We start from the raw sequence: 27,463 nt of genomic DNA on the forward strand, positions 1-27,463 counted from the left end.
AACAGCAACCCCTGTGAACCAAAATTATCTCCTATTGAGGCTAATTACCTTAGCACACTTAGGAAAGCACCGCTGTAGGAAATTTGCTGCCTTGCAGTCATTCCCCCTCTGTTAAGTGCTTTTAGTTGATATGAGGTCGTATATTTGCTGATTACTCTACGGCATCTTTTAGTACCTTTGGAAGTGTGAGGCTGGATGCAAAAAACTGAAATGGCATATTATAGGATGTGTGCAGCTTTCCCTGGTTATAAAACCTGTGCTTAGGGAACTGACCCCATTAGGGTGGGAGTTTTAAAGGGGAAAAAATTGCAAGCCTTAAGTTATAAGGAATAAAGATAGATTTAGTAAATTTTAAAGGTTACTAATTTTTAACTTACATATAGCAAATAACATAAAATTTAACAAATAAGCAAGATGTGTTTCTTATCTTTTCTTACTATTTTGAACATAACCTTACTCAATCCTTTAAAAAAAAGCCACTTGGTATATTATTTAATGTATAAAATGATAGTTGTTTTAATGAGAGTATCAAAAGTGCTCCAATGTGAATATAGTGGAGATTGTATCTATGCAGATTTGAGTTATTTAAACATATAATAAATTTTAGTTTATGCATTAAAATGATAGATATTTTGTCATTTACAAAAACAATCATAAAATGAAAAATAAAAAGTGAAAGTGTTAGTTGCTCAGTCTTGGCCTACTCCTTGTGACCACATGGACTGTAGCCCAAACCAGGCTTCTCTGTCCATGGAATTCTCCACGCAAGAATACTGGAGTTGGCAGTTCTCTTCTCCAGGGTATCTTCCCAACTCAGAGATCAAACCTAGGTCTCCTGCATTGCAGGGAGATTCTTTAACATCTGAACCACCAGGGAAGCCCCACCAAACTATACAAAGAGATGGTACTACTATCAAAAAATCATTCATCCAGTGTATATCTCTCTAGTGAATGATGCTTTAGCTTGTGCTATGCGTAATCTTTTCCAAATTAAACATTTTTTTCTACAAAGATGAAGAATTATTATTTAGAGATACAACTATTTCAATTGCCTTTTTAAAAAGTAAAACTACATTTGTCACAATTTTGGTTGCTTTTAAAGAAACCCTATTTCCCGTAGATTTACATTAAAACATTAACAATTCCCTGATAAACTGCATAGTTGGCAGCAGAGAAAGGCTCTAAAGCTGGAGAGCAGGAATATGATTCAAACTCTGTCATGCTGGATGTGTGAGAATTTTTTTTTTTTTTGAAGTTTAGTTGATTTGCAATCTTTCACGTGTACAGTAAAGTAATTCAGTGTGTATATATATATATATACTCTGTCCCTCTGCCATGTCCAATTGTTTTGCAACCCTATAGACCATAGCATGCCAGGCTTCTTTGTTCATGGAATTCGCCAGGCAAGAATACTGAAGTGGGTTGCCATATCCTTCTCTAAGGGATCTTCCCGACCCAGGGACTGAACTCATGTTTCCTGCTTGGCAGGCGGATTCTTTACCAATGAGCCACCTGGAAAGTCTATATATATTTCAGATTATTATCCCTTATGGGTTATTACAAGATATTGAATATAGTCCCTTGTGCTACAGTAGGTCCTTGTTGTGTATCTATTTTATATATAAAAGTGTGTATCTGCTAATCTCAAATTCCCAATTTATTCTCCTCCTCCCCACCGAGTATGTGTGGGAATTTAAATTCAAGATATAACATCACATTCCTGGGGAAAAAAACATTGTTATTCATCCAAAAGTATAAACCTGAAAATAGAGTTCTTCAGTCATAGCAGAAGATGAGTAATCAACACCCTCTAACCTCTGATTCAAATCTTTCATGTCTTTTAATATGACAAACATAATTCCAACAATGAGAAATATTGGTAGGATGGTAAAGCATCCAAACAGGGAAGCCCACTGCATCCCACAGCTGTATTCTGCTTCCAGGGGGAGCCACTGGAGATGTGAATTTAACAGGAAAATCTCCACCTGAAAATGCAACTACTACACATCCCAATACATGTGTGACACGTTCCCATCTCTTTTATTTTTCTCCCCAGTGAATAAAAAGCAGGACTAATGACTATATTGTGCATGCTCAATCGCTCAGTCATATCTGACTCTTTGCCATCTCATGGACTATAGCCTGCTAGGCTCCTCTGTCCATGCGATTTTCCAGGCAAGAATACCGAAGTGGGTTGCCATTTCCTTCTCCAGGGAATCTGCTACACCCAGAGATCAAACCCACATCTCCTGCATCGGCAGGCTGATTCTTTACCACTGAATTCCTATTCTTCACTAGGGAAGCCCCAATAACAATATAGCTGAAACTAAAATAGGAAACGAGAGACAGAAAATGTAGTACGTTGGGAGTAATCAAGATTTGCTTTTTTATGATTTTCTTTTTCTCCAGCATCATCCCAGATCAGAATGGTGGAGGTTCTGAGTTGTAGTTATTCAAGACGTAGTAGACAGATTAACTATTCGACTGGCAGGTAATAGAGTGAAGGACCAGGAGGAAGGACTATCCCCTTGATTCTGATTCTGATGAGTAAAGAAATGCTATGCACAGTGGCTGGACAAGAATAATGTGAGTAATTGTCGAGGCTGTCCCCTCACAAAAGATCACAGTAATCTCATGACTGCACTAAATTCCATGGATATGAAAACAGTTCATGTATAAAACTAGCCAAAACCCATTATTGGATTATGCTCACAGGACAGTGCTAAAGAATTCACTTGCCAATGTAGGATATGCAACAGCAGGAGATACGGGTTTGATCCCTGGGTCAGGAAGAACCCCTGAAGGAAATGGCAACCCACTCCAGTATTCTTGCCTGGGAAATCCCATGGACAGAGGAGCCTGGAAGGCGGTAGTCTGTTGGGTCATAAAGAGTTGGACACAAGTGAGTGACTGAGCACACACACACACACACACACAGTTCTCAAACACATCTATCCTTTTCACTAATAGCTCAAATCCTAGAAGTCTGCCTGGTACAATAAATATTAAATGAGAGAAAGAAAGAAATATTTTTATAAATTATCATGAATGCTAACTTGGAAAAAATAATTTTTAAAAAATGTTTAAATCCATTTTAAAACCAGACAAGCAGGGCAGTCTTTGCAGCTGCCTTAAAGGTAACTGAATAAGAAGTTTTATGAGCTGGTTCTAAAAGCCTTCAAGATTCATATCTTTATCAAGAGGTTTAAATGCAAACTTGTGATTCAGTGCATGTCATTTTAAAGATATTTAATTCATAGCTGTAATTTGCTTTTAAAAAGATGAAAATGGATGAGCTGCATTGGGGGTTTAAAATAGACTTTTGAAAGCTAAGGCGACTCCTCTCTTCATCTATTTACAGGAAAGTCAGAAAAAAATATCTTGAGATTTGCTCAGGGAAACAGTTAAAGCCGCAGGCTGTGAGTTGATGGGGTTTGGTGGTTCAGAGGGAAAGACATGTGTCGACAAATTATGAGGCTTTCCCAGCCCAAGTGCCACTTATTAAGAGTTTATGACCTGCCCACTGAGTGGCCAGATATAGTCCCCACCACCTTCCCCACACACTTGGTTATTGGCATTTTGACACCTTTTTTGCACAGCTGGAGGCATTCCTGACACTATCAATGTAATATAGCTGTTTCAGATCACAAATATTACTCATTAACCTTAGGGCAGAAATCTAACATAATCAAATATCCTTTGCTACCTAATTCAAGTCAGCCAGGGGCAGGATAGATAGGAAAAACATAATGCAAACAATACATAGAGAAATGCTCAAAAAGTTTTTTTTTTTTTTTTAAGAGTTTCTCTGTTTTCAGAATCTGCCATCTGTCACAGTCTTCAGGTTATGAACTATTTTGCGAGCCATGTGCTTAAAAAGTGTTCAGAAAATGGATGTTGTGATTCAAGGGAATTACACTCTTTAGCAGAATGACTTTTACTAGGTTTTTTTTTACTTTATTAATATATTTTATTTAACTCAATATATCCAAAATATTTCATTTCTATATTTAATCAATATCAACTTTTTTCTTTTCATTTCATTTATTTATTTTTATTGAAGTATAGTTGATGGACAGAGGAGCCTGGAGGGCTGCAGTCCATGGGGTGGCAAAGAGTCAGACATGACTCATTCATTCACTCAGTTGATTTACAATGCTGTGTTAATTTCTGGTGTACAGCGGAATGACTCAGTTATACACAGGTGTATACATTCCTTTTTATATTCTTTTCCACTATAGTTTATCCCAAGATATTAAATATAGTTCCCTGTGCTATACAATAGAATCTTGTTGTTCATCCATTCTACATTTGCATCTATCAGCTGGCCAAAAAGTTGTACAGTATTTTCCATATGATGTTATGGAAAAACCAGAATGAACTTTCTAGCCAACCCATTACTAACCCCAAACTCCCAGTCCAAAAAGATATGGAACACTTCATAAATTTGTGTATCACCCTTGTTCAGGAAATGCTGATCTTCTCAGTATCGTTCCAATTTTAGTGTACATGCCGACAAAGTTAGCGTGACTTCTACCAATTTTTTTCCTTTCTCTAAGAAAATATTCACTATCTCAAGTACTGCAAAAAGGCTTTTGGGAATTAAATATCCCTTTTAATCTCTCCTCTTTGACTTCCCAAAAGTTATCCTTTACAATCAAGTCAAAACTGAATGCTTTCTGTGTTGGCCCTATCCCTCTTCTATCTAAAACCTGAGTCTCCCATCTTCATATTTTTCAGTTAACCATTAATAGATTTGGCAAGAATTACTTGAAAGTTTAAGGGAGACTAGACTGTTCCTAGCTTGTCTTATTTACCTGACCTTTTGATGACTAGGACCAGCATCATGGTATCTCACTCACCTTACCCTACCCCCTGCTTTGTTGATGACCAGATGTGAATCTTTTTATTTTTTGCCATGCTGCATGGCTTACAGGGTCCTAGTTCCCTAACCAGGGTTTGAACCTGGGCCCTCAGCAGTGAGATCATGGAGTCCTAACCACTGGACTGCCAGGGAATTCCCCAGATGCAAATTTTGCATAAATATGTCCCTACTTGGTAAACCTGTACATATTAAGCAATCAGAATTAATAATAATATCAAAGTTTAAAATTCTAAAACATGATTTTATCATTACATTGTCCCTAAAGATGCCTCCTCACTTTTAATCATTTAAGATGAAAAAAGTGGACCTGGACATTTCAACAAAGCTCATCCCCCAAGATGTTTGTAGAATTTCATTTTGATGAAAAGAGTTCACATCATGTTCTCACGTATAGCTCTTCATGACTTGAATTATGTTTAAAAAGCAATTGTCATTATCCAGATATTTTTAGTACAAATAGGCTGATTTCTAAGCAGAGAAGATAAACAGAAAAGATAAAGTTATGGTCCCAAGGCAAGCATAATTTTCTTATTTTGAAATTTCAACTATTAACGAGGCATCTTGTCTTAGGGGGGCTCTTTGGAGATTACATTCATTATGTTCATTATATATTATCATAACAGGCTTGTGTAAATGTTGCTGAAATCACACTAAAGGACAATTCTTTGTCCTTTCGAGTGAGATATAAGGTATATCAGCAATGGTGACAAGATGACAACCCCTAGTTCCTTCCACCAGGGAGGAGAAAAAAGGCAGAGATAGGTGAGCCCAAGAAATTCTGGGGAAGCATAGAAAAAAGCCAGATACAACCCAAATTCTCCATCTGCTCTCTACTGAGGGCCACACTCCTGACTTTAGTGGGATCATCTCGCTTTCACCAATGCAAGTCCAAGAACAGATCCATTCCTCGGCAAATCATCCACCTTCCCAGCTCCACCTAGGGGCCTGTGAAAATGTCTGGGAGGTGTCCAGGCCATTTGCAGTTTGAATCTAGAGCAGCCCATGGAAGCTGAACAGCCAGGCTTCCCCTACCTGACCTCAGGGAGTCACCAAAACTACTCCAGTGAGGTCATGTTTCAAAGTGGTTCAGGGCAGTATATAGCATGATCTTTCTCCAGAAATTTGAATGAGAAACAGAAAAAAAAAAAAAACAAATACTTTTTCTCTGTGCCTCAATTCCCATTAAGGACTCTTCAGAGACTAATTATAGACAAAATGAATTAGCTACACATTTTTCTGCACAATTAAATGGCAGTGTGGGTAAATTTGTGTAAAATTATAGTGTCGATAAGTCTGCTAGGATAGTAACATAGCCAGTCTTCAGGATGGAGGCCAGAACATCTTTAGATCTTCCCCCCACCCCCGCAAAGGCTACCCCCATTCCCCGAAAGAATCCAAGTGGCTCACGTGGACTCCATGGAGATATTTAATTTCCTCCCTTCCTGCTACTGCTTGTAGAACTTCTCTTCACTCAACCTCCATGGCCATGATGGGTTTGTCCTGTTCCAATCAACCAGTGTGGACCTTCCTCAAGAGTCACATTATCTCCTGATAAGCCTAAGTGTAGCTTGCAGTTGAGAATAATGCCATCTTGCCCCTCAAGTTCAGGCCTGCAGCCAGGTTGTGTCACTAGGGTTAAACCACAGGGCTTCCTTCAGTCCTTAAAGCCTGTTATTAAAGGTCCCAGTGCTAATGCTCAGTTGCTCAGTTGTATCCAACTCAGTTGTATCTTTGCAGCCCCATGGATCATAGCCCACAAATCTCCTCTGTCCATGTGATGTTCCAGGCAAGAGTACTGGAGTGGGTTGCCATTTCCTACTCCAGGGCATCTTCCCAACCCAGGGATCAAACCCTCATCTCTTGCATCTGCTGCACTGGCTATTTACCACTAGTGCCACTTGGGAAGTCCGTTATAGGTTGCAAAGTCTTCGCAACTGAGTTCTCCCTCCCTGATTGTGACTCCTGGAAAGGTGGCCTCATCCATTTAGTTTCCTAAGTTCCCTCATTCAGAGAATTTATTATAAGTTTTCCCCAGGATGAGTTGGGAGATGTTTGCTGCTGCTGCTGCTAAGTCACTTCAGTCGTGTCTGACTCTGTGAGATCCCATAGACAGCAGCCTACCAGGTTCCTCCATCCCTGGGATTTTCCAGGCAAGAACACTGGAGTGGATTGTCATTTCCTTCTCCAATGCATGAAAGTGAAAAGTGAAAGTGCAGTCACCCAGTCATGTCCAACTCTTTGAGACCCCATGGACTGCAGCTTACCAGGCTCCTCTGTCCATGGGATTTTCCAGCTAAGAGTACTGGAGTGGGTTGCCATTGCCTTCTCCAGGGAGATGTTTGAGTAGACCCTAAAAGTACTCACCCAAAAGTGCGGGGTACTCTCAGTCTTCCACCCAATCAGCAACCCAGGAGAACAATATAGACATCTGATTATTTCTTATTTCTTCATGAGCTTCCTGTCTATATGAGGTACTCCTGGAAAGCTTTTTATATTCTCTTTTCAGAGTTTTAATTCTTGTATCCTTTTGTTTGATCATTAACTCCCAAATCCTCTTTTATAGAATTCTTAGTGGATCAATCTGGTCCTCATAGACATGAGATCTTGGGTCCTACCTCAACCCCACTCCCATACGTTAAGCGTAAACTATATGCTAAACACTGCAGAAATTGTACGACCTCCTAGGTGGTTCAGTGGTAAAGAATCCACCTACTAATGCAGGAGATGTGAGTTCAATCCCTGGGTTGGAAAGATCCCTTGGAGAAGGAAATGGCAACCCACTCCAGTGTTCTTGCCTGGGAAATCCCATGGACAGAGAAGTCTAGTGGGTTACAGTCCACGGGGTCACAAAGAGTCAGACATGACTGAGCGACTGAGCATGCACACACTAGATATTAGACTTTCATTCTAACTTGAGGGACTTCCTAGGACTGAGTGGGAGGCAAACAGAACACTGAACTCCAAAAGTAATTTGTATCCTCACAAAATTAGTATTAGAAACACAAATTAATCCTCAATTCAGCGACTGTGGGACACTTTAGTTAATATGCTAATATTTTTCCCTTATTAAAATCAGAATAATCACCCCAACTCTCTCCTAGGTCCTGCTCAAAACTGTTAACAATTCGCCAAATTTGTACAATTTCTGAGCTAAAGCTAAAGGTAGTCAGTCTCCTTTTTATATTCGGCCCATATTCAGAGACACCAAGAAGCTGATGAAGGGTGAAATATTCATGGCATCTATTGCCTCCTGGATTATCAACTAATGGTAGCATCGTTGATAGAACTAAATTAATTTGAAGGAATCAGAGACAAGTGGAGCTGAGGTCTGGTGGGTGAAAAATGTGCAGTTTATCAGCTAAAGTACTCAGTTCCAGACTCCCCTACCTCTTAAGTACAAGTAATGTATGGCTGGGTTTCGACATTACTTTGCACAGTGCCCATCCTGTCATAATTAAAAATCTCTGAGAGACCTAAAAGCTGTAAATGACCATCCAGACACTCACTAAATGAAATATTACCCACTAAAAAGGACTTTTGTGAATTATTCATTCTATAAAACACTTTATGGAATATGATTATCACATAAAGGCACTTGAAAGATGAACTGTGGTAGGGATGATCTTCCATGATGAACACACACAAGGTTCCTTCTATCTCTTTTTAGATATTTAAGCCTACTGAATTTGGTTATATTTTAAAATAGAGAGTTGAGATATTCACATTTAAGCCCTCTACTCTTGAAAAGGCTTGCCAGGTGTCTCAGTGGTAAAGAATCCGCCTGCCAATGCAGGAAACGTGGGTTGCATCTCTGGGCTCAGAAAATTCCCCTGCAGAAGGAAATGGCAACCCGCTTCAGTATTCTTGCCTAGGAAATACCATGTACAGAAGAGCCTGGTGGGCTACAGTGCCTGACGTTGCAAAGAGCTGGACACAATTGAGCAACCATGCATGTATGCACCCTTGGAAAGAATTCATTCTGGCATGAGATGACATGATTTGAAATCAGTGATAGTGTTCAATTGTGAGAATTGGTAATTTTAACAACTTATTTTCAGGTCCTTTCTAATTTATGGACATGGCACGCCAAAGTGGAAGCCAGGAATGAACTTAACCAGCCTGCCTTGCGGTCGGAGCTGACATATGACCAAGGCTCTGCCGTTCAGATCTATCAATGGAAGTCTTAGGCTTGAAAGAAAGTGAGGTGGGAGAAAAGATAGAAGGATACCATGTCCAAAGACAACTTTGGAGTGACTATCTTATGCTTCATTGGAATCTTTGCTTTTGTCCATCTGATGGATGACTTCAAGGAAAGTAGTGACAATTTTTCAGCTTAACTTCATTTATTTAGGAAATTAGAAAGATCTATTTATTTCATGTTTCTGTGTTTGTTAGCCATCTGTATGTCTTTGGATAAATTTCTGTTTAGGTTTTTCCCCACTTTTGGATGGGGTTGTTTGTTTTTCTGGCATTGAGGTGTATGAGTTGCTTGTATACTTTGGAAATTAATCGTTTGTCAGTTGTTTCATTTGCTGTTATTTTCTCCCATTCTGAGGCCTGTCTTTTCACTTTGCTTATAGTTTCCTTTGCTGTGCAAAAGCTATTAAGTTTAATCAGGTCCCACTTGTTTGTTTTTATTTCCATTACTCTAGAAGGTGGATCATAGAGGATTTTGCTTTGATTTATGTCATTGAGTGTTCCTGCCTATGTTTTCCTCTAAGAATTTTATACTTTCTGGTCTTATATTTAGGTCTTACACCCTGTTTGAGTTTATCTTTGTGTATGGTGTTAGGAAGTATTCTAATTTCATTATTTTACATGCAGCTGTCCAGTTTTCCCAGCATCATTTATTGAAGAGGCTGTCTTTACCCCATTGTATATTCTTGCCTCCTTTGTCAAAGATAAGGTACCCATAGGTGCATGGGTTTATTTCCAGGCTTTCTATCTTGTTCCATTTGGTCTATATTTCTGTTTTTGTGCCAGTACCATACTGCAGCTTCGATGACTGTAGCTTTGAAGTATAATGTGAAGCCAGGAAGATTGATTCCTCCAGCTCCATTCTTCTTTCTTAAGGCTGCTTTGGCTATTTGGGATCTTTTGTGTTTCCATATGAACTGAGAAATTTTTGGTTCTAGTTCTGTGAGAAATGTCATTGGTAATTTGCTAGGGGTCACATTGAATCTGTGAATTGTGTTTGGTAGTATAGTCATTTTTACAATATTGATTCTTTCTACCCAGGAATATGAACTATCTCTCCATCTGTTTATGTCATCTTTGATTTCTTTCATTAGTGTCTTAATTTTCTGTGTGCAGTTCTTTCATCTCCTTAGGGAGGTAAGTTTATTCCTAGATATTTAATTCTTTTTCTTGCAATGGTGAATGGGATTGATTCCTTAATTGCTCTTTCTGATTTTTCTTTGCTAGTATATAGAAATGCAAGTGATTTCTGTGTATTGATTTTGTATCCTGCAACTTTGCTAAATTCACTGATTACCTCTAGTAATTTTCTAATACTATCTTTAGGGTTTTCTGTGTACAGTATCATGTCATCTGCAAACAGTGATACCTTTACTTCTTCTTTTCTGATCTGGATTGCTTTTATTTCTTTTTCTTCTCTGATTGCTGTAGCTAGGACTTCTAGAACTATGTTGGATAATAGTGGTGAAAATGGACACCCTTGTCTTGTTCCTGATCTTAGAGGAAATGTTTTCAGTTTTTAACCATTCAGAATGTTTGTTGTAGGCTTATGATATATAGCCTTTACTATGTTGAGGTAGGTTCCTTCTATGCCCATTTTTTGAAGTGTTTTAATCATAAGTGGGTGCTAAATTTTGTCAAAGGGTTTTTCTGCATCTATTGAGATAATATGCTTTTTATCTTTCAATTTGTTAATGTGGTGTATCACATTGATTGATTTATATATATTGAAGAATCCTTGCATTCCTGGAGTAAACCCAACTTGATCATGGTGTATGAACTTTTTGATGTGTTGTTGAATTCTGTTTGCTAAAATTTTGTTGAGGATTTTTACATCTATGTTGTTCATTAGTGATATTGGCCTGTAGTTTTCTTTTTTTGTCTGGTTTTGGTATCGGGGTGATGGTGACCTCATAGAATGAGTTTGGAAGTGTTCCTTCCTTGGCAACTTTTTGAAAGAGTTTTAGAAGGATAAGCATTAGCTCTTCTCTAAATGTTTGATAGAATTCTCCTGTGAAGCTATCTGGTCCTGGGCTTTTGTTTTCTGGGAGATTTTTGATCACAGCTTCAATTTCAGTGCTTGTAATTGGGTTGTTCATAATTTCTATTTCTTCCTGGTTCAGTCTTGGAAGATTGAACTTTTCTAAGAATGTGTCCATTTCTTGCAAGTTATCCATTTTATTGCCATATAGTTGTTCATAATAGTCTCTTCTAATCCTTTGTATTTCTGCATTGTCAGTGGCAACCTCTCCTTCTTCATTTCTAATTTTATTGATTTGATTCTTCTCTCTTTTTTTCCCTGATGAATCTGGAAAGGTTTGTGAATTTGGTTTATCTTCTCAGAGAACCAGCTTTTAGTTTTATTAATCTTTACTATTGTTTCTTTCATTTATTTCTGCTTGGATCTTTATGATTTCTTTTCTTCTACTAATTTTGGGGGGTTTGGGTTCTTCTTTTTCCAGCTGTTTTAGGTATAAAGCTAGGTTGTCTATTTGATGTTTTTCTTGTTTCTTGAGGTAAGATTGTATTGCTATAAACTTCACCTTTAGAACTGCTTTTGCTGCATCTCATAGGTTTTGAGTTGTCATGTTTTCATTGTCATTTGTTTCTGGAAATTACTTTATTTCCCTTTTGATTTCTTCAGTAACCTATTTCTTATTTAGACACGTGTTGTTTAATCTCAATGTGTTTGTGTTTCTTACAGGTTTATTCTTGTAATTGTTATCTAGTCTCATAGTGTTATGGTCAGAGAAGATGTATGATACAATTTCAATTTTCTTGAATTTACTGAGGTTTGATTTGTGACCCAAGATGTGGTCTATCCTGGAGAATGTTCCATGTGCACTTGAGAAGAAGGTGTATTCTCCTGCATTTGGACAGAATGTCCTGAAGATTTGAATGATATCCATCTCATCTAATGTATCATTTAAGACTTGTGTTTCCTTATTAATTTTCTGTTTGGATGATCTGTCCATTGGTGTGAGTGGGGTGTTAAAGTCTCCTACTATTATTGTGTTGCTGTCAATTTCTCCTTTTACGTCTGTTAGTGTTTGTCTTATATATTGAGGTGCTCCTATGTTGGGTGCATAGATATTTACTGCTGTTATGTCTTCCTCTTGGATTGATCCCTTGCTCATTATGTAGTGTCCTTCCTTATCTCTTGTAATCTTCTTTATTTTAAGATCTATTTTGTCTGATATGAGGATTGCTACTCTAGCTTTCTTTTGCTTCCCATTTGCATGGAATATACTTTTCCACCCTCTCTCTTTCAGTCTATATGTGTCTTGAGGTCTGAAGTGAGTTTCTTGTAGACAACGTATATATGGGTCTTGTTTTTGTATTCATTCAGCCAGTCTGTGTCTTTTGGTTGGAGCATTTAATCCATTTACATTTAAAGTAATTATTGATATATATGTTCCTATTGCCATTTTCTAATTGTTCAGGGTTGATTTTGTTGATTTTTTTTTTTCTCTTGTATTTCTTGACTATATAAGTCCCTTTAACATTTGTTGTAAAGCTGGTTTGGTGGTACTGAATTCTATTACCTTTTGCTTGTCTGAAAAGCTCTTTATTTCTTCATCAATTTTGAACTAGAGCCTTTCTGGGTACAGTAATCTTGGTTGTAGATTTTCCCCTTTCAGTACTTTAAATATATCCTGCCATTCCCTTCTGGCCTGCAGAGTTTCTGCTGAAAGATCAGCTGTTAAGCATATGGGGTTTCCCTTGTATGTTACTTGTTGCTTCTCCCTTGCTGCTTTTAATATTCTTTCTTTGTGTTTAGTCTTTGTTAGTTTGATTAGTATGTGTCTTGGCATGTTTCTCCTTGGGTTTATCCTGTATGGGATTCTTTGTGCCTCTTGGACTTGATTGACTATTTCCTTTTCCGTGTTGGGGAAATTCTCAACTATAATCTCTGCAAAAATTTTCTCATACCCTTTCTTTTTCTCTTCTTTTTCTAGGACCCCTATAATTCGAATGTTGATGCATTAGATATTGTCCCAGAGAAAGGAATGGCAACCCACTCCAGTATTCTTGCCTAGAGAATCCCAGGGACAGAGGAGCCTGGTGGGCTGCTGTCTATGGGGTTTCAGAGTTGGACACGACTGAAGCGAATTAGCAGCAGCAGTAGCAGAGGTCTCTGAGACTGTCATCAGTTCTTTTCATTCTTTTTAATTTATCTGCTATTCAGAAGCTATTTCCATCATTTTAACTTCCAGCTCACTGATTCATTCTTCTGCTTCAGATATTCTGCTATTGATTCCCTCTAGAGTAGTTTTAATTTCAGTAATTGTGCTGTTTGCCTCTGCATGTTTATTCTTTAATTCTTCTAGGTCTTTCTTAATTGAGTCTTGAATTTTCTCCATTTTGTTTTCAAAGTTTTTGATCATCTTTACTACCATTATTCTGAATTCTTTTTCAGGTAGTTTGCCTATTTCCTCTTCATTATTTGGACTTCTGTGTTTCTAGTTTGTTCCTTCATTTGTTTATTATTTCTCTGCCTTTTCATTATTTTTTTTTAACTTATTCTGTTTGAGGTCTCCTTTTCCCAGGCTTCAAGGTTGAATTTTTTCTTCCTTTTGGTTTCTGCCTTCCCATGGTTGGTCCAGGGGTTTGTGTAAGCTTCATACAGGATATGAGGTTTGTGCTGAGTTTTTGTTTGTCTGTTTTTCCTCTGATGGACAGGCTGAGTGAGGTGGTGATCCTGTCTGCTGATGACTGGGTTTGTATTTGTTTTGTTTGTTGTTTAGATGAGGTGTCCTGCACAGGGTGCTACTGGTGGTTGGGTGATGCTGGTCTTCTATTCAAGTGGTTTCCTTTGTGTGAGTTCTCACTATTTGATACTCCTTAGGGTTAGTTTTCTGGTAGTCTAGGGTCCTGGAGTCAGTGCTCCTACTCTAAAGGCTCAGGGCTTGTGTTCAGGAACGAAGATTCCACTAGTGGTTTGTTATGGCATTAAGTGAGATTAAAACACATATCCAAAAATGAGAAACCAAAGATGAACCCCAGACAAATGGCAGTTACAAAATCAGGCAAATAATAATTAAAATAATGGAATATACACATATACATATACACTCATGAGCAAAATCGAAATGGCCCAACAAAAATAAAATATGGTAGGCTGACACAGTGAACAAAGGGAATCAAAAATTATATTTACCAGTTAAGAACAAAACTAACTAAAGCACAAACTGGAAAACAAAACTAAAGCAAGGTGCCAACTGGGGAATAAAATAATGAAAATAAAACTGACAAATATGTTGAGAGGAAAGGGGAGAAAGAAAAGAAAGAAAGAATAGATATGAAAGTTAAATAGAGGTAGATAAAGAGATTTATATAATTAAAGATTAACTGCAAGGGGAAAAGTATAGTAGGAAAAGCAAACAAGGAATAAATGTAGAAAAAATAATAATAGGTTTAAAAAATTAGAATTAAAAAAAAAAAAAGATTAAAAAAAGGAAAACGTCATAGAACTGTAAAAGCCCAATGTAGAGGCAGATGTTTATAACAACAATAAAAAATGTGACTGGGGGAATAAAAAAAGCTCAAAAGCTTAATTGGATTTCATAGTGCCAATAAAATTGACAACTACAACCAAGGCAAGGAGAAGGAAAAGAAAAAAATCCAAAAGATTCTATAGAATAAAAATAATAATAAAAAAAAAATTTTTTTTTTTGAGTCACTGCTAGCAGAGTCCTTTCCTTCGCTGAGAGTCACAGTCCACCTCACCTCCCTAGGATGCCCTGCAACACTGTGCTGATCTCTAGACCTGACGTGGGGGCAGCTCAGATTCTAATCTGGTCCTACTCCTCTGTGTTCTTGCCTCCAATGTCCACAGCTATCAGAACTAGTGCATTTTCTTTTGTGGGAACTCTCAATGACCTTTTATATATTCCATAGACACAGAGTCTACCTAGTTGATCATATGGATTTAATCTGCAGGTTGTATAGCTAATGGGACGGTTTTGGGTCTTCCTTAGTCACACTGCCCCTGGATTTCAAATGTGGTTTTATTTCCACCTCTGCATATTGGTCGTCCACTGGGGTTTGCTCCTTCAACTGCCCTGGAGGACTTGGGTTTGCCCCGTGAGGGCCAGGTGTGGAGGTAGTGCAGCTGCTTGGGTCGCAGGGGTTCTGGCAGCACCAGGTACTCAGGGGAGTTGGTGGCTAGGGCAGCAGGAAATAAAGTGCTCTAGAAGGGTATGGCAACCAGTATTGGCCAGTACGCTCCAGTATTCTTGCCTGGAGAACCCTCCTCCCTGACAGAGAAGCCTGGTAGGTCACATTCTACAGGGTCACAAAGAGCCAGACATGACCAAAGTGACCCTGTACACACAGACACAAGACTTTTGCCTGTGGCAGCTCTGCCCCAGTAAGAGTTGAGCATGAAGGTAGTGCAGCTGCTTGGCTTGCGGGGACCATGGTGGCACCAAGTGTGCAGGGACACGGACTACCTCTGTCGCAGGAGTTATGCCCTATCAGAGTCTTTTTTCAAGCCTCTTGTAGCTGGTTATCAGAAGGCCTCTTTGGCCAGTCTTTCTCTGTAACTCCGCCTGTTGAGGCACTTAGAGTGTTCCCTTGCCTGGAGTCCTTCTCTGTTGTTCAACGTGTCAGGCACATAGAGGGGTCATCCTGGCCAGAATCCTACTCTGTAAGTTGGCGCGCCAGGCACTTAAAGGGGCACCCTGGGTGGGTTCCTACTCTGTAGTTCACTGTGTCAGGCCTTTGATGGGCCAACCTGTCTGTTGTTCAGCTGCCGATGCTGGCATGTGTAGGGAGAGAGAGTCTCTGGTGCTGGGTCCACCCCCTACACATGACTCAGCAGTATCACCTTGCTTCCATGGCTGCCCAGCTTTCCTCCACAGGCATTTCCGCCCACAATCTCCTGCCTCACATCCCCTTGACTAGTCTCTCTGCAGTCAACAGCAGCCCTCGCCCTGGGATTTCTCCACATCCCTAAACTCCAGCTCCCAGCAACTCTGCCTTTCAGGGGAGCAGCATTCCTTCCCCAGGGTGTGTATGGCTGCGGCAAGGATTGTCTGATTCCCATTCTATTTAGGCTGCTACAGATCAGCTGTTTCACTCTCAGCCTTCAATGTTTCTCCTCTGACTCAGACAATTGCCTGGATCATACCCCTGCTTCAGTTCCCCCACCAGCCAAGGGCAGGTCCTGTCCTACTAACAATCCTGTTTTTCCCCATAGTTTCTTCATCCTACCGAGTTTTGCGTGGTTCTATATATTCTTTTCCACTGGTCAGGTACTCCTGTCCACTTTCAGCAGGTGTTCTGCAGGCACTTCTGTGTCTGAAGGTATATACCTGATGCATCCATGGAGAGAGACATACTCCACATCCACCTACTTCCTTACCATCTTGTTCTCTCCTCCTCTTAAATACGTTTTAAAACTTTTGCCTTATAATATCAAATTCTATCTCATTTCTCATCTGCTTGCTGCTTCAATTTTGCTGCAAATTTAAAAACTGTTAGATTTGGCATTTACTCTCTGTTGAACTGAAAATTCTCCAGAAGAAAGTGTGGAAGACTTCTTTAGTGGTCCGGTGGTTAGGACTTTGCCTTTCAATGCAGGGAATGCAGATTTGATCCCTGGTTGGGAAGCTAAGATCCCATATGCCTTGTGGCAAAAAAAAAAAAAAAAGAACCAAAACACAAAAGAAAAGCAATGTTGTAACAAATTCAATAAAGACTTTTTAAATGGTCCCCTTTTAAAAAAAAAAAAAAAGTCTTTAAAAAACAAAAAGAAAAGAAAATGTGAAAGGTCTATATGTTTAAAGTCAAGTTATCATCTTATGCAACCAAACACCAGTACCAATTGGATTAGATAATATGGTCTTTCTCTAAAATCAAGTAAATTGAAAAACCACTTTTCCAAATCAAAAAATTATCATGGAAACTTTCCCTTAGATCTCATAATTTTAATAAATCACCAGATTCCATTTCCCCACATGTGTACTATCATCTTCAACAAGATTTTATCACCTCAAGCCTAAATTATCCCAATTGTCCTCCAACTGTAAAACTGTATCATCATTCATAGTCCCTTTTGGCCCCACGATATTTTTAATGTTTCTTTTCTCTTGTTTTTAACCGCATGCCTTGTGGGATCTTAGTTCTCCCACCAGAGAACAAGCTCAGGCCCAGCAGTGAAAACAGAGTCTTAGACACAGGACCACCAGGAAATTCCCCCCACCATATTTTTAAATGCTTCCACCATTATGATAATTTCAGTGCTCTTAAAATTCTAATATTGTCTTTTTTTTAATCATTAAGTCCAAACTTCCTCCCTACCCTTCCAATTCTGATCAAACTGGTCAGATACCCTCCACCCTCTCATAGCTCTTTGATTTGAGCCTATCTCTAGTTGGGGCTCTTCCTAGGTGGCGCTAGTCGTAAAGAACCCGCCTGCCAATGCAAGAGATGTAAAAGACACAGGTTCGATACCTGGGTCTGAAAGATACCCTGGAGGAGGGCATGACAACCCACTCCAGTATTCTTGCCTGGGAAATCCCATGGACAGAGTCTGGCAGGCTACAGTCCATGGGGCTGCAAAGAGGCAGACACAACTGAAGTGACTTAGCACTAGTAAGGGGACCTTCCTACCATCACCTGAATGCAGTATGCTGAACACCACCCCCAAGCAGGTGATAGAGTCTGCCTCCTCACAGTATATTCCTGCCCATCTTTGAGGTTTTATTCATGTCTCTTCTAGGAAGTTTTCCATAAATGAGAACCAACCTAGTTGTTTTTATGTCTGTACCATTGTGTGGTTATCGAAGATTGTGCGTCTTCTCATTCCAATTAGATTCCCAGAAGATGGGAATCAGAGTTTTTATTTTTCCAGTGCCTATCATAATGGATTCAATATCCTGACTTTCAACAGTTCCTTGGTTTCCTTATCTTTATAACTTAATCTCTCACATGCTTGTTACAGAGATTTAAGTAAAATAACTCAAAGAGTACTGCCTAAGATAGGTGATCCAAAAATTATTTTCCTATCCATTATTTATTCCCACTTAAACAGTTTTTAAAATTTTATTTGAATATAAATGTTCAAGTTATAATCTAGTGAAAGTCCAAAGTTTTTCTGAAAGCATTTTATAGCAAACTTTTTGGTGGGAGTATCTTAAAAAAAGAGAAGGTCAATAGTGTAAATGTAAGTATTTATTGTATTTATGCGAAAATTTTGAATGGCTCATACTGTTTGATAAAATCAGAAGCAATTGATGAGTTTATGATGTGACTAAAAATGTGCATTTGTTGGAAGGCAGGCAAACCATATCTCACTGAGTCAAAGTGAAGGATTGTTAACCTTTAAGGAAGGCCTTTAACAGTAGGTTCTAGAGGAGAGAAGATGCAGAAATAAATTTCTAATTAGGAATCAAAGGGGCGTGGGTCTTCCCTGCTGGTCCAGTGGTTAAGACTCCGCACTTCCAATGCAGAAGGTGCGGGTTTGATCCCTGGTTGAGGAGCTAAGATCCCACAAGCCTCATGGCCAAAAAACCAAAACATTAAAAGAAGAAGAAGAAGAAATGTAAAAAATTCAATAAGGTGCTCGCTTCGGCAGCACATATACTAAAATTGGAACGATACAGAGAAGATTAGCATGGCCCCTGCGCAAGGATGACACGCAAATTCGTGAAGCGTTCCATATTTTTAAAAGAAGAAAAAAAAAATTCAATAAGGACCTCAAAAATGGTCCACATCAAAAAAAAAAAAAAAAAGAAAAGAAATCAGGATGTAAAGGTTTCCATATTGAACTCTGATACAGAGCCAGCATGACGTCCTGTAAGTCAAAGGAGCATTATTTTTAACACCAATAAGAAGTTTCACTACAAGTTGATAGAATATCTCTCTTCAAGCTTGTTGGAAATCAATTGGGATGGGCTGTGATGAAGAGCAACTCAGAATTAATCACCAAGGTTGTTACCATGGGTGTTAGTGCTTCTCTAAATCGCCATTAGTTATACAACTCAGTACACATTCCTCACTCTTAGCACCTCCAAAAGGCTGATGATACAGCCCAAAAGTCCAGATCAAGGTCTATTTATCTTTCCAAAGTTCATCATACTTAGAATATGAGAATAATTAATATTTTTAAACAGTTGAATGAGCCTAATACAACTCTAAATATAACACAGCTGTACAAAGGGGTTGGTATGCTGGGAAACAGAGCAGCAACAAGAATGGTGAGTGTGCATATTCCATCATTCAAGAAAGTAGGTTTTAAAACCATGCACAGTAAAATTAAACTATTTTCTTTCTCAATGAAAGGCTCCACCCAATCCCCCAGATTTCTGAGAAGGTAGATAATTGCCTCCATTAAACTCTTAGGAGAATAGCTCGAAACAAACCTTGAGGCATTTACACAGTGTTTGCCATCTCTTATTTCTCCTGAAAGTCACTGGAGCACAGGCCTGACCCTCCCTGTGGGTAAACCAGGAAAACTTGACATTTCCTATGAAAATGTCACAGCTTTTCCAAGTGCATTATTAAGATGACCTGACTCATTAAAAATTTTATGAATTCGCATAAGATGTTTCATTCTCCCTTTCACACATGGAAAAGTGCATTAAAAGTCATGCTGGGAAAGAATTCTCTCTACTAACTGTGTGTAGTTTCTTCCCTTCATGTTAACAGCAAATAAATATGTAGTATTTACTATGTGCCAAGTAAGGCTGAGAGCTAAAGAATTGATGCTTTCAAATTGTGGTGCTGGAGAAGATTCTTGAGAGTCCCTTGCACTGCAGGGAGATCAAACCAGTCAGTCCTAAAGAAAACCAACCCTGAATACTCATCAGAAAGACTATTGAGGCTGAAGTTGAAGCTCCAATACTTTGGCCACTTGATGCAATGAGCTGACTCATTGGAAAAGACTATGATGCTGGGATAGATTGAAAGCAAAGGAGAAGAGTGTGGCATATAGTTAGATAGCACCCCTGACTCAAAGGATATGGATTTGAGCAAACTCGGGGAGACAGTGGAGAACAGGGGAGCCTCGTGTCCTACAGTCCATGGGGTCTCAAAGAGTCCAACACGACTTAGTGACTGAAAAACAACAACCACAAAGCATGTTTTGAGTAGCTTGCTGGGTTATTCTTTACAACTACCTTGTAAGGGTGTGAGATGGGTACTTATTATTCCTGATTTACAAATGAGGACATTTAAAACACAGACATTTAGTCTCTTATTCAAGGTCACACAGAAGGATTCACACCCAGTCTTCTGGCCCCAAAGTGATGCATGAGTGGGAGCATCTGTGCTCGTGTGTACATATGTGTGACTTTATTTGTTCACACATATGTGCATGTGTGACTGCATGTGTGTGTGTACATATGCTATACATATGTGTGAGTGGCAAAGCCAAGATTCAAGTCCAGATTTGTCTGATGTAAAGGATGCATTCTCATACCATATTTTCAAAATTAAAAAAAAGAGAATAGTAACTGATATTTCTGTCTGACTTTAAGGTCTGCAGAATTCTCCTGTGTGCATTGCCTCAATTGAATAAAGCAAAGGTACACCACAACGTCTTCCATCTACAGATCCAAAAGTTTGCCTGGAAAGTGGAAATAAAGAGGGTTAGGAGTTGTGGTAAGTTTTATGTGTGTAGCAGCTGACAGGCCAGGAAGAGGAGGGGGAGAAAAGAACACATTACAGAAATAGCACCTAAGTATATATATCATCCTTTCATCAAACAATCTCAAAACACATTTTGGTATTTTTCTATCCAATTTTCCCATGCATCAGTGAAGTATACAGAATTTCTCTTATTGTTTAAGGTAAATAAATTAACAGTGAGAGAGGCTGAGTCTGCAGAACCAGGTGGTGTGTCAAGGGCTCAGCCAAGTGAAAATTCGGCCTTTAGGGATAAAGGGATAAGCTGGTTTGGTTTCCTGGGAGACGCAGAGCATCCTTTCAGTGAGTCAGCTATTTGACCACATTTGTACATAAATGTCACTGCAACATATCTACACCCTTCAGGTCACCTTTAGTTCTAATGCTGACTGAGATTCCTGCTGGAAGCTCTTCTTTACCTACTACCAGACTCCATAAATAGTTTCAAAAGAGTCTCTTCTGAGGCTCAAAGGCAAGTCCAGCTGAAGTTCTCCAAAAGAACCCTGCCGCCGACGCTCTCACCTTCTGGTTTCTTGGACATTAATTTCCCTTCACCACCTCACTTCAAGGGGGAGTCTGGCACCACAGTGGCGGGAGCCCTAATCAGATACCAAACTCACACTGACCACGTCAGAAATGATGTCAGGGCAGACGGTCCCCCGGTCACCGCCTCATTTGGAGCAAACACTGAAACACTTGTTTTTCAGGCTACTTTATTACTTGCCTGAAAAATGACTGTTCGGCGTGGAAGGCCGCTAATGGATGAGGTGTTAGCTCTGAACTTTAGCACTTCTGCACACACGACCTTCTCTCACATGCAGAGCTCCAAGAACTGTGGCAGGATGGTCGAGCCGCTCCTGTTATCCGGGTTATGGATCAGGGGAGGAGCGCCACAGGCCTAAGGTGTGTTAATACTTCCCTGTGGATAAAATCTAGTAGAAAGCAATGTGAGCAAACGCGTGGGGAGAAAGCATTTTCGTTTTATGCCATATGGTTTGACTTATATCGGATTTACACATTTGAAGTTTCTTATTTATTTTTAATGGTGGTCCTTCACCTCAGGTCCATGGATGTGGTTTGCACCTCTCCTCTTAGGGGACTGGGCTGCCTAAGGCTCCAGCCAGTGGCTCCTGAAAGGCAGCAGCCCTTCTGGTGGCAGATACCATGTTTCCTCCTGTCTCCTCACAAGAAGCTTGTGTCCTCTGACAAGTGGCTGGGTCCCTCTGACAGTCACAGTTGACCTGGGGCTGGGATGGGGAGATGGCTGCATTCCTCCTGATCCCACAGCCCTTCTCACTCTCAGCCCTAAAGAGATGCTGCATGGAGGCCATGCTTTCCCTCCTCGGGGCCTTTTTATCTCCATGCTGTTCCTGGAAACCCAGGCCCATGCTTTCTCTCCTTCTGGAAATTATTTTGTAATAAGAAACAGACCCAAGGCGGTGTTGGGAGGTGAGGCTTTGACCCTTCACCTTCAGAGACCTGGGTCCCAAGACCAGTGAGAGGTTGGTGGTCTCTGCCTCATCAACACCAGGTATTTCAGTGCCTCACAGCCCGATGGCATGTGGGGGCAACTTCAGCTGATCCCTGGAAAAATCGGCAACAAGATGGGCAGGCCCAGGGTTGCAGCCAATGGCCTCGTTTTCCTGTGTCTCCACTGCTTCAGCGCCAGAAGGCTTTCTGTTTTGACTTCAGTCATTTCTGTGCTGTGCTGTGTTTAGTACCTCGGTTGTGTCCAACTCTCTGCGACCCCGTGGACGGTAGCCAGGCTCCTCTGTCCATGGGGCTTCTCCAGGTAAGAATACTGGAGTGGGTTGCCATGCCCTCCTCCAGGGAATCTTCCCAACCCAGGGATCAAACCCAGGTCTGCCACCTTGCAGGCAGATTCTTTACTATCTGAGCCACCCAGGAAACCCTTTTGGTTGTGTAGAAAATAATGTATAGAAGTCAGGGTGGTCTGGTGCAGAGAATAGATCAGTTTTTCTGTACAGGTTGTGGGACTCTCAGATTCCTGGTTCTGGGTTAGAATATTTCTTTATACATTGAGATTCATCCAGATTCCAGTCCACTTTTTAAAAAAATAAATAAATAAAATTTATTTATTTGGTTCCACCAGTTCTTTCTTAGTTGCAGCATGGAAGATTGTCATTGTGTCATACAGGATCTTTCAGTGTGGCATATAGACTCTCTAGTATGGTATGTGGGATCTTAGTTACCTGACTAGGGATTGAACCCACATCCCCTGTGTTGCAAGGTGGATTCTGAACCTCTGAACTCCCAGGGAAGGCCACCTACTTAATAATATGAATACCATTCCTTTGATTTATACCTTTCAGTATTTATTTTGGTATTCTCTCCAATTATATCCCAGGAACTTCAATGGATGTAGAACACAGTCATTTTAATGGTAATATGTAATTTTCCACTTTATTTACCTTCAAGGACAACCTAAAGTATTCATTGTATTTATCAGAGACCTACATAATTGTTGCTTTGTTTCCTTAAGAATTCACTCCATTAGAGATTGGGAATACCATATCACCTGACCTGCCTCTTGAGAAACCTATATGCAGGTCAGGAAGCAACAGTTAGAACTGGACATGGAACAACAGACTGGTTCCAAATAGGAAAAGGAGTACATCAAGGCTGTATTTTGTCACCCTGCTTATTTAACTTATATGCAGAGTACATCATGAGAAACGCTGGGCTGGAAGAAGCACAAGTTGGAATCAAGATTGCCAGGAGAAATATCAATAACCTCAGATATGCAGATGACACCACCTTATGGCAGAAAGTGAAGAGGAACTCAAAAGCCTCTTGATGAAAGTGAAAGTGGAGAATGAAAAAGTTGGCTTAAAACTCAACATTCAAAAAACTAAGATCATGGCATCTGGTCCCATCACTTCATGACGAATAGATGGGAAAACAGTGGAAACAGTGGCTGACTTTATTTTGAGGGGCTCCAAAATCACTGCAGATGGTGATTGCAGCCATGAAATTAAAAGATACTTACTCCTTGGAAGGAAAGTTATGACCAACCTAGATAGCATATTAAAAAGCAGAGACATTACTTTGCCAACAAAGGTCCATCTAGTCAAGGCTATGGTTTTTCCAGTGGTCATGTATGGATGTGAGAGTTGGACTGTGAAGAAAGCTGAGCACCGAAGAATTGATGCTTTTGAACTGTGGTGTTGGAGAAGACTCTTGAGAGTCCCTTGGACTGCAAGGAGATCCAACCAGTCCATCCTAAAGGAGATTATTCCTGGGTGTTCACTGGAAGGACTGATACTAAAGCTGAAACTCCAATACTTTGGCTACCTCATGCAAAGAGTTGACTCACTGGAAAAGACCTTGATCCTGGGAGGGATTGAGGGCAGGAGGAGAAGGGGACGACAGAGGATGAGATGACTGGATGGCATCACTGACTCAATGGACACGCGTTTGAGTAAACTCCGGGAGTTGGTGATGGACAGGGAGGCCTGGTGTACTGGGATTCATGGGGTCACAAAGAGTCGGACACGACTGAGCGACTGAACTGAACTCTCCCTCAGTGTATAAGTGGCTGAGTAACATTTATGCGGCTCAGTCGTGTCCGACTCTTGTGACCCATGGACTGCAGTCTGCCAGAATGCTCTGCCCATGGAATTTTCCAGGCAAGAATACTGGAGTGGGTTATCATTTCCTTCTCCAGGAGATCTTCCCTATCTGGGGATGGAACCCATGTCTCCTATGTCTCCTGCATTGGGTAGGCAGAGTCTTTATCACTGAGCCACTTGGGAAACATTAAGTCTTGGAATCTTGGAATATATCTACTTAATAACATTAAGCCTTGGAATATACCTACTGGAGCTCAAGCAATCAAAATAAGTATGGCAAAAAAAAAAAAAAAATGTTACATGAAGATCTTTGCACTTTGGGGAGTGAATAGAACTTAGAGATTTAGACAGATTCTAATGGTACTGAAGCTTTCAGTGGTATTTGACTGAAAAATTGCAGTTTTGAAAGATGTTTAGCAAAGTAGAACTGTTTGCATGCTAGGTTTCTAAATTATCCCCCAAAACTTACTTCAAACCTACATGTCAGGTCTTAGTACTGAATGTTTCAATGTAAAAATGCTAGCTTAAGAAAAGCAGATTCACAAATGATTTTTTAACTCATTGAAAATAAGAAAATATAATTGTTTAAAAATATCATCCCTTAAACTATATTGTGCTTACATTTTGAAATTCTGAGTGAACACTGGTGTATATCTTTCATATTTCAGAAAAGCAAAAATGTTTTAAATAAAACTTACAAAGGCATAAATGAAAATGCTAACACATGCTATCTCTAAGTCTACATAAAATTTTTAAGTCGCTACAGAAGTAAACAATTGACATACCAAACCTTGAAAGGTCCACTTTAAGATTTTATATGTCCAGCTTTTTCAAATACTTTGGGTTGAAAAAATAAAATATTTTATTTTTTCAAAATAAAAGAAATGTGCAATGATAAATATCATATTCTAACACATATATATGGAATCTAGAAAAATGGTACTGAAGAGTTTATTTGCAGGGCAGCAATGGAGAAACAGGCATAGAGAATAGACTTATGGACATGGGGAGAGGAGAGGAGAGGGTGAGATGTATGGAGAGAGTAACAGGGAAACTTACATTACCATATGTAAAATAGATAGCCAACAGGAATTTGCTGTATGGCTCAGGAAACTCAAATGGGGACTCTCTATCAACCTATAGGGGTGGGATGGGGGACGGGGATGCGAGGGATGTTCAAAAGGGAGGGGATATATGTATACCAATGGCTGATTCATCTTGAGGTTTGACAGAAAGCAACAAAATTCTGTAAAGCAATTATCCTTCAATAAAAAAAATTAATTAAAAAAAAAGATATGTGCAATGTTTATGGCCATGATGCAAATGCAAGATTTCGTATAAAAGTCAAATTTTGGTGCTCTGATTTCCCACTAATAGGAACCAAGAGTTCTTAGAGAAATAATTGCTATTAGGTCCATCTAGCAAATGTAAGATGAGCCTGGAAGGTTTAGGGCACTGGAAAATAAGAAGTCTATCAAAGAGAAATTGGATCATATCAAAAGGGCATAGGAGACAACTTGAAGCAGCTCCCACTGTCCTAAGATGTGATCTTTTTTGTAATAAAAACAGTAACTACAATGGATTAAAATATATCATATATGCATTCATAATGATACCCCAAAGCACCCCACTGTGGACTCCCTCAGGGTTGCTGGGGCAATAACACATTATTCTAGGTATCAATAAAAAAAAAGAGTTCTTGTTTCAGGGTCACTAAATAACTGATGAGTCCTTTTAATAAAGGAATTCCAGAAATGACAAAATTAGGGAATCATTATTTTGTCAACGACAGTGAAATAATGGATTTATGCAACAGTCATCAGTTACTGTTTTTTAAAAAGGTGAATGGGGATCATTACAAAGGAGAATCAGGCTGATCCCTTTTGATTCGGCCAGTCACAGTCTTAGCCACACTAAGAGTAGACAGTGCCTGCCAACTGGGTATAGAGAGCAAGCACTCAGCACTATGCATGAATAACTGAACCCAAGGGTCATCAAGCCTCTGTATCTAAATGCCAGTTTATAGGAAAAATCAAAGAGCAGAGACCACAGCAGAGGAAGCAGAAAGCCAAATCTAGAACTTGGGACATTCTAGCCCCTCCATAAGATCAATGGCAGGATGAGAGTAGGACTTCCACTCTACAGAATACAGAAAGACTTACAGAATGAGAGAGACTTAAGAGAGCAACAAGAGTACTGCATATTGATCTTACTTTTTCAGTTTTATTGAGTTATAATTGATGAAATTGTAAGACATTTAAAGTTTAAATGGTGATTTGATATATGCACATAAATATTGTGAAAAGATTTCACCCATTGGCTTAATTAACATAATCCTCTGTACCTGTATTCTAACTTCTTAGCAATTTCAATTATACAACACAATCTTATCAACTTCTTGTTGTTTAGTCACTAATTTGTGTCCCACTCTTTCGGGACCCCATGGACTGTAGCCCACCAGGCTCCTCTGTCCATAGGATTTCCCAGGCAAGAATGTTGGAGTGGGTTGCCATTTCCTTCTCCAGGGTATCTTCTTGACCCAGGGATCAAATCCATGTCTCCTGCATTAGCAGGCGGATTCTTTACCACTGAGCCACCTACAGTCACTATTTTCTACATTAGATCCTCAGACCTCATTCAGCTTATAACTAGCATTTTATACCCTTTCACCAATCTTTCTCTACTCTGGTTTGATTCCTGGGTTGGGAAGATCTGCTGGAGCAGGGAAAGGCTACACACTCCAGTATTCTTGGGCTTCCCTTGTGGCTCATCTCGTAAAGAAACTGCCTGCAATGCAGGAGAACTGGGTTCGATCTCTGGGTTGGGAAGATCCTCTGGAGAAGGGAAAGGTTACCCACTGTGGCCTGGAGAATTCCATGGACTGTATAGTCCTTAGGGTCGCAAAGAGTCAGACATGACTGAGAGACTTTCACTCACCAGCCTTTCTCTATTTCCCCCACCCCCCAGCCCCTGGCTTGCCTGGTGGCTCAGACCATAAAGAATCTGCCTCCAATGCAGGAGACCAGTTTTGATCCCTGGGTCAGGAAGATCCCCTGGAGAAGGGAATGGCTACCCACTCCAGTATTCTTTCCTGGAGAATTCTATGGACAGAGGAGTCTGGTGGGCTACTGTCCATGTGGGTTGCAGAGTTGGG

At 39.8% G+C, this 27,463-nt stretch overlaps 2 non-coding genes across 2 annotated transcripts; one reads left to right on the forward strand and one right to left on the reverse strand.

The window, feature by feature from the left end:
• Positions 1 to 4,423: 4,423 nt before the first annotated feature.
• Positions 4,424 to 4,528, reverse strand: LOC138989006 (U6 spliceosomal RNA). The gene has a single exon (XR_011465257.1). It is a non-coding gene; the product is annotated as a U6 spliceosomal RNA (small nuclear RNA).
• A 14,121-nt stretch (positions 4,529 to 18,649) lies between these two features.
• LOC138989055 (U6 spliceosomal RNA) lies at positions 18,650 to 18,756 on the forward strand. Its single transcript, XR_011465289.1, has one exon. It is a non-coding gene; the product is annotated as a U6 spliceosomal RNA (small nuclear RNA).
• Positions 18,757 to 27,463: the final 8,707 nt, after the last annotated feature.

The sequence above is a fragment of the Bos mutus genome, chromosome 8, assembly GCF_027580195.1.
Source record: "Bos mutus isolate GX-2022 chromosome 8, NWIPB_WYAK_1.1, whole genome shotgun sequence".
NCBI lineage: Eukaryota > Metazoa > Chordata > Mammalia > Artiodactyla > Bovidae > Bos > Bos mutus.